This window comes from Pseudonaja textilis, chromosome 1, assembly GCF_049901715.1.
Source record: "Pseudonaja textilis isolate UNSWEBS1 chromosome 1, rPseTex1.2, whole genome shotgun sequence".
Taxonomy (NCBI): Eukaryota; Metazoa; Chordata; class Lepidosauria; order Squamata; family Elapidae; genus Pseudonaja; species Pseudonaja textilis.
This window is the reverse complement of record NC_141990.1, coordinates 243,078,370-243,097,715: the sequence shown is the minus strand read 5'-3', so window position 1 is coordinate 243,097,715 and position 19,346 is coordinate 243,078,370. Positions and strand designations below refer to the sequence as shown.

At 40.0% G+C, this 19,346-nt stretch overlaps 1 protein-coding gene across 4 annotated transcripts in view; it reads right to left on the bottom strand.

Moving 5' to 3' along the window:
* The window catches only part of MICAL2 (microtubule associated monooxygenase, calponin and LIM domain containing 2), a 134,339-nt gene extending 116,021 nt beyond the window's left edge, over window positions 1–18,318 (bottom strand). For 3 of the 4 annotated variants that reach the window (XM_026705658.2, XM_087921143.1, XM_087921145.1), the window contains exon 1: window positions 18,103–18,315. The gene's annotated coding sequence lies outside the window, so the exon portion shown is untranslated. Of the gene's footprint in view, window positions 1–18,102 lie in introns of all 4 variants that reach the window. The other variant, XM_087921139.1, reaches the window with a different exon arrangement.
* Window positions 18,319–19,346: the final 1,028 nt, after the last annotated feature.

Genomic DNA, 19,346 nt, shown 5'->3' with positions numbered 1-19,346 from the left:
CAAGGAAAGGAGTCTCGTCATACTTTTCATATATTCAAGCAGCTCTGTTTTCAACTGTTTCCTGACTGCTCAGAAGGAGGGAACTGGAAAGATTATGAGAACTAGGCATTAAATAGTCTGGTACAGCAAATGCCTCACAAATGCACTCAGTTGAGGAGGGAGGGAGGGAGGCAGGCAGGCCCTGTATTTAATGCTGCATTGCTTGGAAGACTGAATCAAGAGGGTTTTTGTTTTTTTAATAACCTTGAGTTAGAGAAACAAACAAAAATTGTTGAAACTGTTTCCTTTGTCTTTGTTATCCTTTTTAAATGAGATTGGCTGATTTGTTTCTTCTGGAATTACTGTTTATAATAGAATAAACCAAGAGTTGCAAGTAGCCATCATCAGTACTTTAAACATTTCTCTTTTTGTCTGTTCTATCTTCCTTCTGTATATTTCTATTGCATTGCAAATTAATGTTTATACTCACCTAGAATGTTATACAGCTAGTATTCTACTAAATAATCTTTCTCAGTATCAAATATTTTATTACAATGTGATTTCATTTAGAACAATCTATTTTTTGACATAATTATTTTCAAGGATTCATTTTTAAGATATTAGCAGAACTTCAAAAATCAGTCTGTATGGGTGCTCCATTTTTTAACATTTCAAATGTTCTGATTTTACTCTGACTTTATTTCCTGCTTTGGCTTGAAATCTTATCCAATAAAGCCAGTAAAGCCAATTAAATTTAGTTTTTAAAGTTTAATAATATTTAATTTTAAAAAATTAAGATGACCCCTCAAGTTTATAAGGTACAAATATGTAACTGTTTTATAAATTATCTAATTTTGTCCAGCATCATAATTCACATGGGAAATAATTTAAAGAAGTGTAGCAGTTTCATGTAATTGATTTTAAGCTTCATTCTAAAACAGCTGTACACTGTCTCTATGCTGGAATGCTAAAGGGCAAAATACAAGCTGGTTAAAAATAATTTCTTTAAAAAGGCATACTAATAATAGCTCAAATGCTTGAGAGGATAAAATAACTTAAACAGCCATCCAGTGATATATCTTTCTTCCATCAGGTGTATTTCAGAGCCTGATATAGCAAGAGTTATATAATCACTTATATAAAAGTGTATCTTTTGATACAACTCTTAAGAAATAGTAACTTTTAAGGAATTTAACTAATACAAAAATCCAATAAGGTGAAATCTGAATTACAAGCAGGATGAAACTAGTAGTGCAGGTGAGCATAGTGTTTCCATCAATTTCAAATAGTGCTCACATATGGAGTGTATTTGGCTCCACTTGCAACATTACTAAAAAAATTGTTGATTGGTTAAAATGATTAATTTTATTTGCTCAAGTGCAGATAATGTCTGTCAATAAACATTAGAATTACTATTTTTATTGTATTTTTAAATTTTTACTAACACATCAGTCTCTAAACCACATTTTTAAAAAGTACATTACAAGTACTTCTTTATGCATAGTGCTATCAGTTGAAATTGGTACTCAACAGTCACTCCATTTAATCAACTGAAGATGTATACATACTCTGCAAAGTCCACTTACTTTTAAGCAGATACAAAGGCTGTATCTAATTTGTAAAGCTTGGCCCTGTATTCTTTTAAACAGAATGCCTTGGTTAATCACTGAAGTCCAAATACAAAATCAGAGCCATCAGATTCTTTTAAAATACCGAAGTCCACGTGAGTCTACCTAGCTATATGAATTTCTCTAGCCAAAAACCCTGGAAGGCTTTTGGCTACAATTCCTATTATCCTAAACATTGTAGATAAGAATTGCTGTCCAACTCTTCTAGAGGTGATGAGGAAGAATGAGCTTGACACACCAGTCTTCACAGAAAATGAAATGGATGTTATGTACAAGAAAATGAAATTTTTTTTTTTTGTAAATTTTATTTGAGTTTTCACAAAGAGAAAAAAAAATACAAATAAAACATATTTTTTGAAAGCAGCATAATCCCGGGTTACATTTCTTCATACAGACACAAATTCAGGTTCATGCTCATTTTTATATTCTATTCCATATCTTATTACTATTTTACATTTTCTGCATAGCTTCATCCCTCTTTTAATTTTCTCAATTTTATTTTAATTATCTCATCTCAATTCAAATAATTGTATTTATATTTTTTGTCTGTTCTGTTTCAATTATCTATTATCTTTTCTCATTAAACAAAATTTCTCCTGTAGTTACTGATTGGAGTATGACGCCTTTATATCTTTTCCCTAAAGTTGTAACATTCAATAGAATACATAACTTCCATTCAGATTCTGCTTGGTACATTCTTAAAATACACACTGTATTCTTAAAAAAAGAAAAAAATTATAAATGTATATAATTAAAACATTCCATTCCAATTCAATTCTATCATTAATATTACTATTCATTAAAGTCTTAACATCTTGAACATTACCGTATATACTCGAGTATAAGCCGAGTTTTTCAGCACATTTTTTGTGCTGAAAAAAAAAAAACCCTCGGCTTATATTCGAGTGAGATTCCCCTCTGAAAAAAAAATGGTGTGGAGTTCCAGAGCTGGGCAACCGCTTCCCTGCTTCCGTGTTTCCTTTGCAACTTGTAAACATGGGGGTAATCGGAAGCAGAAAAGTTCTTGCATGAGGATATATTGTTTTTTTCTTTTTTTAACTGTTTTTAGGGGGGGGAAAGACCCACCGTCATTTGAGAATGCTCAGACACAAAATCTATCTGCCTGAAAATAAGTGTGTGGGGGGAGGGATTTTAGCAGAGGGAAGACGTAGGGAGAAGGCAAAAGCGACGGAAGATCCTTCAGGGGAAACTGAGGGGGAGACTCACCCTTGGTCCAGATGAGCCCCCTTCCTCGCCCCTAAGGAAGCAGAGGCAGCCAGCAAGGGCAGGCAAGCCCCACTTCGCGGACTCCGTCCGTCCTCGCTCCCACCCACCCACCCAAAGCCACGAAGTCCCCCAATCGCGCAGCCCAGAATCGCCCTCCCCTCAGGGGGCAGCAACAACGCCCGGCGTTTCCTGAGACAAGAAGCTCGTTGCTGCCCCCTGAGGGGAGGGCGATTCTAGGCTGTGCGATTGGGGGACTTCGTGGCTTTGGGTGGGTGGGTGGGTGGGAGCGAGGACGTTGACTTTAAGCACTGCCGAATGTTTCACAAATACCAGTGGGACCTCCGTCCACCACCACCCCTCCCTCTTTTGCCTTCTTCCTTCTGATCAATCAGGTTTTCCCAGTATTTGCTCATATCTGCGTTTTCTCTTCTGCCGTGCTAGTTGTTGAACGTGGGGATTTCTGATTCCCCTTACATGCGCGTGGATATGCCGCAGGGCATTTTCTTCCAAACGCCCCACAGGCAGAGAACACTGACTTTCATGATAGTGAGATCGTTTCCCAAATTAATTGATTTACTGACCCAAAAGAAGAAGATGATGATGACTGTGGGAGGCAGGAGTCACTTTCTCCCTTGCAAGCCCCCAGTGCCCAGGGCTGGCGAAAAAAGCAAGAGCCATTCTTATGATCTCGATCTCTCTCCCCCCGGAATACAGTCAAGCCCTTTCCAGCATGCGCAATCCGCCCCCACCGCTTTGCACCTTGCAAATGCAAAAACCCCGGGATTTTGCATTTGCAAGGTGCAAAGTAGCGGCGGTGGATCGCGCGTGCTGGAAAGGGCTTGACTGTATTACAGAGAGAATTTCTAAAAATTGAAAGACGAAGCCAAAAGAACCCTTCCCTTCTTGTGTATCTTCTTTGTACTTTTTAAGTTCCATTTTCAATTCATCCAGAAGTGGTGCCATTGTATAAATTTTTAAACCACCACCCAGTTGATTTTAGTCATTCAAATATAATAACCAAAAATCCAAAGATCACCAAATAATCCAAATACACGCAAGCTGTTTCTTTTTTGCTCTTTTTTTTTCACTTTCTCTTCCTGGGGTTACTATTTAGTTGCAAAGTTTCAGTTAATATGTATCTTTTAGAAGTCTTGTTGAAGTTTCACTTTAGATTCTTTTTAATTCCAGGCAGTCTCCTCCCTCTTCCAGATCCTGCCCTTATTCTTTTTCTCTCCCTTCCTGCTTATGAAAAAGAAAGTTTTTAATGTCCAGAAATCTTTATTATCCCCTTGGCATTTTGAAGGCTGGCAGCTTCACTCTATAGAGGGCAGTGTCTAGTTCTACTATAATGCTTGGAATTTTCTCTAAAAACATTGTAGCTCACACATAAGGCACTCATAGGGCACGCACTCATTCCTACAATTTAATCCATGGTTTTTAGTAATTTAATAAACATCCTGACGAACAAGGACAGCTGAAAAGAGTTTATACAGGTAATCCCTAACTTACGACCATAATTGAGCCCAGAATTACAATCATAACTTGTTGCCATCATGAGGTAAGGCGTCACATGACCAGAGCTGATTTCCTGACATTTTTTGCAGCAGTCATAAGTGTATCAATTTTCTCCAATGGTGTTTTTTACCAGAAACCAGAAGTAAACTGGAAACTGACAAAAACATTGCAAATCACATGCAGGGGGGGTACTGCAAAAAGTCATAAAGGTGAGCCTGTTGCTAAGCATTGAAAAGCAAAGCACGTCTGTGTGTGGATTCATTCGCAGAGCAACCATAACTTTTAAAATGGAAATACTAATTGGAAGTTCTTTCTTAAAAGAAGTAGGTTGTAAACAGTGGTGGCATTCAAAAAATTTTTACTACCAGTTCTGTGGGCATGGTTTGGTAGGCGTGGTGTAGCATGGTGGACGTAGTAGGGGAAGGATAATACTGTAAAATCTCCATGTAAAATCTCCAAAATCTCCTCCCCACCCCACTAACCTGCTTTCCAGCTCTGTTCTCCTGTGCAGGGCAACAAAAGAAGACCCAGTCAATCAGCTGGGACTCGGGAGGCAGAGAATAAATGGGGGCAGGGCCAGTCAGAGGTGGTACTTGCCGGTTCTCCGAACTGCTCAAAATTTCTGCTATTGGTTCTCCAGGACCTGTCAGAACTGGCTGAATACCACCTCTGGTTGTAAACATAATTTCAACCAATTATACTGTCATGTAGTAAATACCATATGGATTAACCTTGAAAATCTGTATGATTTATTTAAGTTCTCCCATTTCATAACCTGTTAACTTAATCTTTTGTGTCACAAAAAAACACTAACCTCATCTTCAATATCAAACATTACGTTGGGGGAAGATGAGCTTCAAAAAAGAAAAAAATAATCATATAATGTGAAGTAATATTAAACCAATTACAAATTATTTCCTGTTATGCCTCTAGATGTTAAAATAAGTGAATGTATGATGCAAAATGGAAAACACAGGAAATGTCATATTCTTTAAATAATTTATATTGTGTCATTAAGTATTGTTTTCAATGGTAATAATAAAGTAGGGATCGGTAAGTATATAGTATTTGTCACATTTTGTGAGATGGGTGGCTTGTAAGCATCACAAACAGTTTTTCAAATATAATCTTTCAGTTAATACCAGGGGTGGGATTCTACCAGTTCGCACCTATTCGCTAGAACTGGTTGTTAACATTCTAGCATTTCAGAGAACCGGGTGTTAGAAGAAATTACCGGCCTAATCCTGTAAGGAAGGCAAGAAGGAAACATTCTGGTGTTGCTTACAGAAACTGCCTCTCCGTTAACCCTTACTACATTCTTGGCAGGACTAGACTTCCTGTCTCAGGAATTTCTCTGGAGTTTTTCCCCCCTCCTTTGCTGGTACTTTGCTTGTGTGGATTGCCCATTTAAAGTTGCAATGGCACTGAAAAAAGTGACTTATGACCATTTTTCACACTTACGACTGTTTCAGCATCCCCACAGTCATGAGAGGCCAGGGGAGGAGATGCGTGCCTCGATGTGAGTGATATTGAGTTGTCTGTTTCTATATTATTTTGTTAACTCAGACTATTTACAGATCTGAGTGCTAAGTTTTGAATGCAAATCTCAACCTTATTAGCTGGTTACAATTACACTGGGCTCTGAAATCATTACTTTGTTGCTTTTATTGAAACAAAAATTCTTTATTTTCTTCATTACTCCAATCATCTAGCACAGTGGTAGCCAAGCTGGTCCCTACCGCCCACTAGTGGGCGTTCCAACTTTCATGGTGGGCAGTAGGGCTTTTGTCCCCTACTTTATAAATCACCATTACTGTGGAACCGGTGGGCGGTTAGAGAAAATTTTACTACTAACAGAGATACAAAAGTGGGTGGTAGGTATAAAAAGGTTGACTACCCCTGATCTAGCACCTAATGTTCCAAAACTGCTTGAGCTTGGCAATCCTGGCTGAAAAGGAAAAACTGGAGCCATTCATTTAAAAGTTGGTTCCTTTTGGGGAAGGATAATTTCCTATGACCCACCAGATTCCAAGGGATAGGAACTTAAGGGTAGGTGGCTGCAGCTTTAAACACCTCCCTGAGTAGAACTTTTTCATTTCAAATAAATGAATCCAGACTCCCAGTATTCAGATAAAGGAGGGTAGAGAGTAGAGGTTATAGAGAAGGAGCCGGCAGCTTGTTGTGAAGGTTGATAACAAGTTCCCTTCAGCAAAAAAACAAAAAACAAAACTTTAATATGAGTATTAAACTAGCAGTCTGTGTTCATGATTCTCCTCCATGCTGCATCGAGAGCCCAGGATGGGTTGACTCCTTCCTATGATGTCATTTAGCTGAGTCTGTACTAAGATATAAAAGCCAGCCCCCGGAAGTTACCCCAGCTTTTGACTCAGCTCCTTTCAGTCAGTAGCTGTGTCTCTGAAAGCGTTCTGTTAGTTAGCATTCATCAGCGATCTTCAGTACCTTTTTTCCTCGCTTCAAGCAGCTCCCAGGGCAGCTGCTCTTCCAGGAGAGCAGGGCTCTCTCTCCTGCAATGTTGGGAGCAGCGTTGCCAGAGCGCTGTTCAGGCAAGTTGGGCAGCGTCTGTAAATCTCCCCCATGCCTGCGGTTTGAGCGGTCGTAAAAATCGATCGGCAAACCAATAACAGCATCAGCCAGCTGAGGTTCTGTAGATAGCACTCACCAGCAATCTTCAGTACCTTTTTTTCCTCACTTCAGCAGCTTCCAGGATCTGGACAGCTGCTCTTCCAGGAGAGCAGGGCTCTCTCTCTCTCTCCTGCAACGTTGGGAGCAGCGTTGCCAGAGCGCTGTTCAGGCAAGTTGGGCAGTGTCTGTAGACCTCCCCCACACCTGCAGTTTGAGCGGTTTAAAAAGCGATCGGCAAACCGATACCAGTGTCAGCCAGCTGATCGTGTGGCCAGAGGCTGCCCTTTTCTTTGCTGACTTCACTCAGGGCTCTTTATAGCCTAAGGAGCGATTCTTCGATCTCGGAGCCTGTTTCCCATAGTCAGTGGTCAGTGGCTTAGCAACAGGAATGTAGGACTCAATTGTAGTCATAAATCTGGACTACGTATAATATAATATATTAGATCAGACAAGGTCCATTCCAACATGCATTTCCTTCAACAGTCCACAAATACACACTTGAGTTTTCCATCCTCTGGTATTTAGAGGCATCCTACTTCATAGACAATACTTAAAGTAACATACAGGCATATATTGAAAATTTCATCTTTGAGAAAATGTACTGAAGAAATTTATCATACTTCTTTTTAAAACCATTGCTACATTTTGCAATAGTGACTTCCAACACCTTAGCATACATTACAGAAACAAATACTTCAACATTTGAATTATCTGAAAGCTCTCCAATATATCTACTAGATTCTAATGTTACTAAAATTCATATTTTTATTTCTAAATTTTACAGGAAATTTTGCTCACATTGTGTTCTTTAAGTGATATCCTGACTGCTATCAGACATTGAACTTAGCACTACATATAGGTCCAAAAGCCATAATGATCAAAGTTATGTTTGAAACTGTTCCCCATCTCATCTGTACTTTCCTTCTCTGTAACTCTGGGTTACAGACACAACTGACATTGTTTAAGCTCAACATTAATCCTCCATAGCACCCCAACAGCTGGTTAACAGATATGATTGCCAAAAAGTTGGTGTTTCACACCCAATGTCTCACAAAAGCCATTTGCCTCTGGAAAATCAGGAGGAAATTATAGCATAAAACCAGATAAGAAACCTTCGTTACCCAGATAACATCATCAAATCAATTATTTTCTAGACATGACCATATTTTTTTTCCTAACCCAATTTTCTCTTTGCATGCAGACTAATAATACTGGAGGGAAACATTAACACACTGACCACTTAACATATGAATTCATAGACATTAATCTGGATTATCAAAGTTTTTGTAGAAATAAATGAAAAAAACTAATCAACCAGCCTGTTAAACAATTTCAGGAGGTTTGGTTTGCATCATGGTCAAAGTAACTCATAATGGCAGAAGTCCAATGACCCACAATCTAGAACAGTGGTGGCTAATATTTTTCATCTCCTGTGCTGATAATTGCACTTGCACTTGCTTGTGTGTGTTCGCATGCCAGCACCCAGAAGGCAATGCATGCTGGGGCCCCACCACACCCCTGCGCATGCGCGAGACTCCCCTTAACGTGCTGCATGTCTATGCATGCGATTCCCCCCGTGTGCTGCACATCTGTGCCTGCGATTCACCCCTAGGGCCGTGCATTTTTGCACATGTGCATGTGGCCCCTCTCACACGCCATGCATCTGCGCATGCACACCAGATACCCAACAATCAGCCATCGGGTGGTGGCAGCAGCGCGCATGCACAGTGGGGCTCTTCCGGGCAACCTCTCTCGTGCCAGGGGAAATGGCTCTGAGTGCCACTTCCGGCACACGGGGCATAGGTTTGCCAACACAGATCTAGAATATTAGTCCATTGGCGTAATCAAAGTTGTCTTTGGGGAGGCATATATCCCTCAAATAATCCTCAGGAATAACTTTCAAGGTCTAGTGACTAGTAGATGAGAAGATTTGTATACCCGGAATTTATTTTATCAATTTCCAGAACTAACCTATTAAATGTATGAGTGATAGATTTTAGGTGCAATGAAGCATATGTAATTTTATGACTAAACCATAATATAGTCAGATATCTTTAGGTTAGCATAATGGATGGCTCCATTATGTGTTTAGTATTTATCTCTGCTTGTTCAACACAACAAAATTAAAAAATCATGACCTAGCACTGTGTGAGATACCCTCCAATAAGCAGGCAGATATGAAAAAGAATTTTGTAATGTACATGGAGTGAATGGACAGGTATCACAAACTTACTGTCAGCCAGATCTGACACATGATTTTAATCTACATCTTCATGAGGAAGAGGTGCTTTCTTTTTATATAGCAAAAAGGATATTTTTCTCCAATCCCTCAGGTTTCCAGGCAGAAGGGCTTTTGTCTTTTAGGAAAGCGCAAACAATTCTCCAAGGGAAAGGAAAAAAAAATCAGTAACAGGGTTCCTCTGGTAAAAGAAACAACTTCAAAAAGATGGAGGACATTCCAACTAAAAGACAAGCTTCAGGGCCTTCTATTTTCCTTTATAGTTTTCTGCAAGGCACCCATTTCATCTCCTTTACTATTGTTTTGTTTATAACTACTTAAATCCAAAAAGGGATCTTTATCTCTTTCCCTTTTTTGGAAGAATGAAGCTTCATTTTGTTTTTCCTTGTGAGATTGTTTTCTCTTTAAGGGGGAGAGCAAGGAAAGGAGCTGATTCCTTACCTAGGCCTCCATACTACAGGGTCTACAGATGTTACTATATAGTTTGATTTTCATTTCTCTATTTTTCAAATTGTCCAAAAAACAATTCAGGTTGTGGAGTCCAGTCTAAATATCAGATTCAGGTGAGGATACCAGTGATCTATTCACTAGAACAGGGGTGTCCAACTCGCGTCATCACAGCGTTGTCACGTGATGTATCAGGACTTTCCCCGCCCCTTCACTAAACCGGGTGTGCGCATGGCCAGCACATGATGCATGTGGCCCATTAGTTTGACAGCCCTGCACTAGAAGAAAGACTGCAGCTGTATGAACAACCAAGCTGTATAGAAAGATAAAGAAGTCCAAAGTAGTTCTTGGAGAGGTTAATATCTCCAACTTTTCATATCACAGATTACAGTGCTGGGTAAATAGAACCTGTCACTCAGCCAGTGATAAAACTGTCTCTTCTCAGCCAGATGAGGGTATGTAGCATGGAAAAGCATGATGCTTTAATTGTTCCATCTGTCAACCAAGAAGAAAGGAACAGAGAAATTTGGGTAGATATATCAAAAAGGAGCTCTGAGGCTACCAAGTTATACCTACTAATAATTAGAGCAAGTAGTTTAAATAACACTTGTTTCAGCAGAAGAAAAGTAAAAACATTACTAAATAATAACACCTGTATCCAAGTAGAAACACAGTTTTACTACAGGTATTCCTTGACTTACAACCATAACTGAGATCGTAATTATGGCCTTTAGTCATGGCAGTTGTTATGTGTGTCACATAACTATGACAGTCATTGGCCATTGAACAAATCCATTTTCTTCAATAAGCATTTCTGGTGGAAACTGGAAGTAAATGTTGGCAAAAAACACTGCAAATCACATGACTGCAAACAGAGGTAAACATTAGGCAATTGCCAGGTATCCAAAATGAGATCATCTGACTGTGGAGGGAGTTATGCAGCCATCAGAACCTCTGGAAATGGGTCACAAGTAGCTCTGAGAAGGTCCACTGTAACTTTAAACTTTGAGCTTAGTGACTGGTCATTAAGCAAAGACTACCTGTAACAACAGACTTACAATTTAGTATTGGGAAAAGCTAATTTCAAAGGATCTTTTCAAGTTGAACAATAAATTTGCTTTTTATTTTATTTCTGAAAACTTCTTACCTATTCAATTTGCATCCTGTTTCATTTGGAAACTCAAGATATTACAACAGTGGTGGCTAACCTTTTTGGGCTCCTGTGATGATAATTGTGCGTGCGGTCTCATGCATGCACTCACATGCCAGCACCCAGAAGGCAATGAGTGCAGGTCCCCCCCACGCCCCCTGCGCATGCATGAGCAATCCCGCCGCATGCACTGTGCATCCTACTCACCCCCGCTCCCCACGCATGCACGCCAGATACCTGACAATCAGCTGTTGGGCACGCAGCACGCACACATGCGCAGTAGACCTGCTCTGGGCGAGGGCTCGCGTGCCAGCAGTAATGGCTCTGCATGCCACTATCACGCGTGCCATAGGTTTGCCATCATGGATATACAGTGTTTCCTCCTCCTATTTTTCCCCATACAGCAACCTTGTGAAATAGTATGGTTGAGACAAAATGAGTGGCTCATGGGCTGTGGCTGAAGGATGAGTAGAACCTGGATCTCTTCCCAGTATCAGTTCATTGTCTTACCCTGCCCTCTGGAGCATTCTCCCTTCAGAAATTAGGATGGCCTCGACCCTGTTGGCCTTTCATAAACCTTGAAAGCCTGATTATGTGCCCAATCCTGGGACCCCAAGTATGTTAAGGGTCCTGCTTTTATTTATGGTTATAATTTCTCTCAGTAGCTCTTTATATCGATATAAATTTCTATTATGTTTGGCTTTACTTAGTTTCACAATTGTTCACTGCCCAAGGTCACTTTTTTGAGATGCAAATTGAATAAACAAACAAAAAACAGGATCACAAAGAGAAAACGTGGTTTCAAATTATAGCTTTGTTGCTTCTATGGAACTAGATCACATGTTACATTGAGGCAGAAAAAGCACTTGCTTGAAGTTTTATTTATATTTACTTCCTTAATGATTTTTATCTCCAATGTCTAGGCTATACACCTATATCGGCTTGTTATAGTATTATGCAAATTTCTTTTGCTCTTTTATATATATTTAATGCAGAGGAACGCAATAATTTTAGTGCTGCAGGCTGCAGACTTATGTGATAAACTGTAATAAAAAAAATATAAACAAATAGGCCTGATACAAAAGAAAAAGTAGGGACAAGATAAAAAGAAGTATATTATTATGTATTAATTTTATTCATATAATTGAAAGCCACTTAAGAGTACCCCCCCATGGTGACATAGACAACAAGTAAATTTAACAAATATAATTTAAAAATCTATAAAAAGAAAGATTTGTAGCTTGTTATGGATACCTATAGCTATGCATCTGAATACATTTTATTTATAATTTATTCATACAAGTTTTTTTTTAACTACATTTATCAAGCAACTCAGCCACAAATAGAAAAGAATACTTTTCTTATATCACTTTTTCTAAGTAACTATACTTTGCATTGATAATTAGAGCTTAGTATCCTTGGAAAGCCAGCCCTGCAAGTCTTATTTTCATATATAATAATCAGGAACCACATTAAACAGGTTTAGAAACTTGCTGCGCAGTAGTGCCTAATTTGCAGGGAAGGAGGGGGGACAGGCATGTCTTCACTCCAAAATTCAATTTCACTAATTCATATTATGCTAATTTTACTTTATGCAAAATCTTAAATGACACTGTCAACAACTACTCATAATTAAAGCAAGAATGTTTTTGCTCCCAAGACTCTCATTCACTCGGACTCTGAGTGGCCATCTCCAGTAACAAGAATGTTGTTCGGATTCCGTGTTCAAATGGAATCATCTTCTTGGCTGTGATTATTGGTCTGTGTGCCAATTATAAATCAACCTTACTTACTTGCTGCACTTGCATATAAATTGCTTACTAGGTAAGCTCTGCAGTTCCTGCACTATGGTAAAACTTTTTAAAAAAATCTAAAAACAGAAAGCCATAATGTTATATTAGTGCTGCTAGTGCTGACTTCAGGATCAGAATACTAGGTCACAATCCTAGTCTCATACAGGTAATCCTTGACTTACAACAGTTCATTTAGTGACTGTTCAAAGTTACCACAACACTGAAAAATGTGATTTATGATCGTTTTTTTCAGAGTTATGACCTTTGCAACATCTCCATGATCATGTGATCAACATTCAGATGCTTGGCCATTGCTGGGTCCCAAGGTCATGGGATCATTTTTTGTGACCTGACAAGCAAAGTCAATGGGGAAGCCAGATTCACTTAACAACCATGCTACTAAACTACAAACTGCAGTGATTCTCTTAACAACGGTGGCAATAAAGTTTGTAAAATGGGGGCAAAACTCACTTAACAAATGTCTCACTTAACAACAGAAATTTTGAGCTCAATTGTGGTCATAAATTGAGGACTACCTGTATTTGAACTATTAGTCTACTTTCTGCTCTAATAAACATATTTAGGATTTAGCCATCAAGGACTATGTCATGCACTGTAGTCCAGGGCATCTCTGGTTCATTACTGCACACAGCATAACATGGCTCCCAATTAATGTATCATTGTCTGTAGCAGCTTTTCTCAATCTTTTACTCTGGAGGAACCCTTGAAATAATTTTCAGGTCTCAAGGAACCTTAGCATAAAAATTGTTATATATATATATATATATATATATATATATATATATATATATATATATATATATATATATATATGTACAAATACCATGAGAACCTCAGAAAACATACATATATATATATGCATGCTTTCTGAGGTTTCGTGGTATTTGTATATGGATCTTTGGTTATTCGGGTTTTCTCCCACGTAAAATTGGAAGTATCTAGGCGACGTTTCGATGAAGTCTCATTCATCATCTTCAGGCTTGTGTCTTCGGCTTTGTGCTTCTCGGAGTAATGTGAGCTTGCAGCTGCTTCTTCCTTTTAACTGCTAGTGGGGGTGTGACTTGATTGGATGGGGGCTTGGCTGTGTTCTGATTGGGTGGGGGCGTGTTCTCATTGGTTGGGGGTTTGGCTGTGTTCAGATTGGTAGGGGGGTTGGCTGTGTTCTGATTGGCTGGGGTGTGTTCTGTTCAGGTGGGGGCTTGGTTGTGCTCAGGTTAGTCTTAGTTGCTGGGGGATTTGAGCTGATGAGCTGTGATCCTGTTGTTTGGCTTCACATTCATGGTTGTGCCACATCTTCATGGTGGGCGTCAGTTCGCCAAAACTGAACACTTCAACAACAGAATAATCAGAGAAGCCATAGAGATAGAAAAATTCCCACACAGCATGAATAAACAAGATACCTCCCACCTACCAGCCATTTGGAAACCTGCCCTCATTAACAAATGAGTACTTAACATGAAGAATGACACCAGACCCACACCCACGAGGGCCACACAAGATGCTACCACCACACTTCCACATAGAAAGCAGACTCACACCCACACAGAAGATGAGACACGACCACGGACCAGAAGCTGTACCGCAGCTGCATCACTATCAGCTTCACACCCCTCCGACCCATACATGAAGCAAACTGATGCCCATCATGAAGATGTGGCACGACCACAAACGCGAAGCCAAACAACAGGATCACAGCTCACCAGCTCAAATCCCCCAGCAACTAAGACTAACCTGAGCACAACCAAGCCCCCACCTGAACAGAACACCCCCCAGCCAATCAGAACACAGCCAATCCCCCTACCAATCAGAACACAGCCAAAACCCCAACCAATGAGAACACACCCCCACCCAGCCAGCCAAGTCCCCACCCAATCAAGTCACACCCCCACTAGCAGTTAAAAGGAAGAAGCAGCTGCAAGCTCACATTACTCCAAAGCACAAAGCCGAAGACACAAGCCTGAAGATGATGAATGAGACTTCATCGAAACGTCGCCTAGATACTTCCAATTTTACGCAGGAGAAAACCCGAATAACCAAAGATATGTATGTATGTATGTATGTATGTATTTTAAAATACAACTCCCAACCTACACAATGTTTACAACAACAGCAAATTTGCAAGCCAGCTGTTACATCACAGCATGTAAAAGTTCCAATTCCTAAGAGTGTTAGCATCATGTGGCACATAAAGTTTGAAAATTGATTTTCTTTAAATCACAAACCTTTACTGAATCCCTAGTGACTTCTTGAGGAACCCCAACCGAGAAAAGCTACTCTATAAAAACATGCTGACATCTAAATACAGATACCAGTCAAATGTAGTACCACCTAAGATCACTAGTCCCACAGCAAGGATTCTCCCAGGGACAAAATGTTTGAGGTGAGTCCAAAGATGATCAATACAAGAAAAGAAATCTCTCTGAGGGATCTCATTTGTGAAAAGAAATGAATGTTTAAATTGCCTGGGTGTAACTTAGAATTGCAGACAATACAACTAACTAAACAAATACTCTAATAAGCAGCAATCCACAGTTCAGAACTGGGATAATATCAGACACCTTTTTTAATTAGGCCCAACATGAGCTGAATACAGTATATTGAAGATCTAATAAAGCAAACACAGCAGTCACAACTGAAATTACAGATTGCTGTGATAGTATTACACAGTCACACACACACACACACACATATATTGACATGCCTCATGTTGAGCAAGCACTGCAACTGCATTGCTCATTGAGTAAACTTTTTTTCCATTAAAGACAACAGCAGACATGAAAGGAAAAAAGTAAGAGTTTACATATTAAAAAAAGAATTTAAAACTATTTAAAAAATAGAATTTAAACAAACCAAACCAAAGCCCATTGTTTTTGGCAGCTTCCATTTTATTATTATTTTTCTATGGTGGCTGTGAGATTTAAAATAGAAGCACCTAATCAACTTTAGCCTTATTTGTTATTTTTTCGTAAAAATATAGGGTGATCAGTTCTTATTGAAGTAACTGGTATCTGCTGTACATTTAGTTAAGAATGAAGTCTTTATTAAAGTGTCTGGAATAAACAGTGTTGATTCCTTTGTGCGTTTCAAATAAAGAAGATCAGCAATTTTGAACATGCTGTGCCTCCAGGGGCCATAGTACCTGTAGCTATTTGAAAGAATATATGAAAGAGAAAGTACAAAGTTTGGTACAATAAAACAGGGATGCTTGAGAAAACTTTAGAAAGTATAGGGTGCCCTGTTCCATTCTTCCTAGACTATTATAACTTAAGCTGACAGTCACCCACAGATCTATTCTGGCACTTCATTCCAAATAACAGTTATGTGGAGGAGGATCCAAAGTGAATTCATAGAAGAAATTCAAAGTCTAATGTCCGTTCCCCACTTGACTGCACAGGCATACATCTCCTTAAATAGGCACACTGTTTCATAGTGATTCATAGCATATCCGTGGCAAAGAACCATACTGATAGGAAGATTTACCAAGGCTGGGTTAGTGCAATTCATTAAATCAAAAGCTACTTCACCATATTTTAGCTTAGCATACTGAACCAAACGCAATGCATGTGATTAATCTAGGGTTCAATGAGCTCACAATACAGGAAAACGAAGTTCCATTAACCTTGGATTTTCAAGTCATGTGAAAGAAGACCTTGAAAATTACCATATATAAGCACAGTTTCTTAAAGCTCAAGAAGGTATTATGTAGTATGGAAAACATAGAGAAGACATTCTACTTGAAGTAAAGTGTCCTCAACATGTTTTGTTTTGTTTGCTTATCATTACAGTATATGGATGTTTCTTATAAGGTTATTATGAGGATGCCTTTATGGTTTGTACTCTGTTTAGGCTGTCTTTCTTCACCCATAACTGGACCAACGTGTTCATAAACCTCAACAGCTGCCAATAAGCAGCCTCTGACTTCCCTTCCACACCCAGCCAGTTTCTTTATCTACCACATCTCATTTTCCCCACAAACTCTACTACTAACTTCTAGTCTTTTCAATCAGCAACAGTATAACTCCTTAAAACTACTGTAGAAGCAACATAACTCCCTTAAGACTATTTAGAAAAGCCTAAGAACAGTGAAATTTTAAGGCACACACCACATTTTTAACTGTGCAATAAACCTTTAATCATGTAAGGATTTGTAAACTAAGGATTAATCTAAGAAATAATGCCCAAATACGCAGCATCTTTCCTCAACTCTGCAAGCTCTTTATGAGCTCCAGTCCAAGCTCCAGAATTCATACCCAAAGAAGGATGGAAAAGAATAATGTGGTGCAAATCACAACACTCTAAGCTGGGGAAAACAGTACTCCCTCCATCCTCTTTAGATGGTACTTTCTTGAGTCCAAAGTGTAGATCATTTACCCAAACTCAGTACTCAATATATGAATTGAAAATCAAAACATTCTGGGAAGGAGAACTGGAGATAATTGGTACAGAATTTCTTTTTCTCAGTACTGTATCTATACAAATACGTTCCACACAGGTACCTATGCACTGCTACCCTTCACATGTCTACAGAAGCAGACTCTTTATGATGCCAGAAGAAAATCTGTTCCATTGCATTGCAATCTGCAATTACCCAAAAGATGAATTCAACACATTTTACTTCCGAATAGATCAAATTCCACATTGTGTAAGAAAGGTTTCCTCATCCTCCCAACAGAGAAACCTCACTGTCCTGGGGCCTTCTTTAAATTCCACTTATCTTCAACACAAAACAGTTGAAGGAAACAAAACGGTAGGTCTGCAAGATCCCAAAATTTTTAGATAGACAGACAGACAGACAGATAGAAAGGTAGGTAGAAAGGCAGGCAGGCAGGCAGACCGATTGAACCTCTCCATAGGCTTTTAAAGCTATATCGTTATTTCTTTCTTTAAAAAAAAACACTATAAGAAACGTGGAGGAGGGAGCATCAAGAAACCACCTGCACTTAAAAAGAATCGCATACCGCCCATTAGGGAACTCCGAAACGAGAAATATTTCACCACCGAAGCCCAAACCGCAGATCTGCTTTCATTTCCGCCTCTGTCAGGATGGGGGGGGGGGAGGACTTTGGGTCAGCTCTCTCACATCCTGTTTTGTTTTATTTTGTTTTAAAGCCCAACAGAACACCCCCGCGAAGCAAGTGAAACGCGCCTGGCGATACAATTCTGAAGGTTGGAAGAGCGCGCAAAGCCTTCGCGCCGGGCGGATCGAACCACCTTAACCTGGGCTCGCCAGCGCCTCCCAACCGAGCGCCACCTGCGTAAGCCGCGCTCCGGACCACCGAGAGAATTGACCGGGAAAGCTGCCTCTGTCGGCAACGTTGCCTTTCCTGGAAGGGCGCCCGGCCGTCCGCGCGCGCGGAAAAATCCCAGCTGCCGGAGACGCTTCAAGATCCCACGCTCCACACACAACCCCCCCGTCCGCCCGCAAAAAAAAGCAAAAGGCGGAATCCTTAAAAGCCTTACCGTCACAAGGCGGGGGTCGTCAGCACGCTGGTCGCAAAAGACGACGACGAAGGCCAGGAGCGGTTTGCTCTTCTACCTGGGAGCCAGGCGCATGCCGCCGGCTCCTTCCCCTCCGGTTGCGCGCGGCTGAATGCGCGCAGCTCTGACTGCCCTTAAACGGGACTCGCCCGCCTGCTCTTGCTTGCTTGGCTTTGCTCGTGGCGAGCCGAGGGCGGCGGGGCGGGGCTGGGCTTCCAGCCGACTTCTTTCTGCCAATGGGAAGACGCCGAAGGGGAGTTCTCTGTCACCCTGAAGTTGCACGCGGGAGCGGCTTTCCGCTTTGGGACTTTGGAACAAATGCTCCCTGGTCATTAAAAAAAAAAAAAAGCGGGGTTGCACCCAGGGAGGAGGAGAGGTGGGAGGAGGTTGAACACCTGTTATAAGCTAGCCAGTCCCATAACTCAAGATTTTCTAAGACTCGAAGCAGCCCGCGGGCAAAAGGTTGATTTGACTGGCCCCATTTATTTCCAACGCCATTCCTATGACGGGGCTTTGGCTGTCTCCTTGTTTATCGCTCACTGAAGTCAACGCACCAATAAATAGGATGACTGGAATCTTCCTTAGGTAGTATTTCGTTTTATTTTTAAGGTACTCTGTCTAAATGAAAAGTATCCATCCGTCTAAGTGTTGGGGATAATTCTTCCATGCTGAAGACAGGTCAATTTCTCCAGACTAAAACCAATCTGAATGCAGCCTGTTTCACACTTCAGCACATTTTATTCCTTGTCAAAAATCTAAACTTTTACAAAGCAAAAGTAAATTTCCAGGCGTGTATGCTTCCCTTAACAAACTATGATGATGATGATGATGATGATTGATTGATTTTAAAGTTCTCAGATTCTGGTTTGAAATCTATGTTCTGAAAGTACATCCTGGCTTTTTTTTTGATATGTCATCAAATAGTTTTCAACTCATAGCAGCCACCATGGAGATTTTCTCCGCTAACCTGGGTTTTCAGATCTTTTATGGTACATCCCTGGCCACTGTAACTTTAGTCCAGCCACTTTGCTACTAGCCATCTTCTTCTCTTATCTTCCATGTTTCCCAGCATAGAGTCTTCTCCAGAGAGCTAGGCCTTGCATAATATATATACAACATGGTAATTTGTGCCAGGGCTTTACACTAGTAATTATACTTAACACAATGTATTATTCTTATATGCTGCATTGAGAGAAATAGCTTTTTCCTAAATAATCATGCACAGC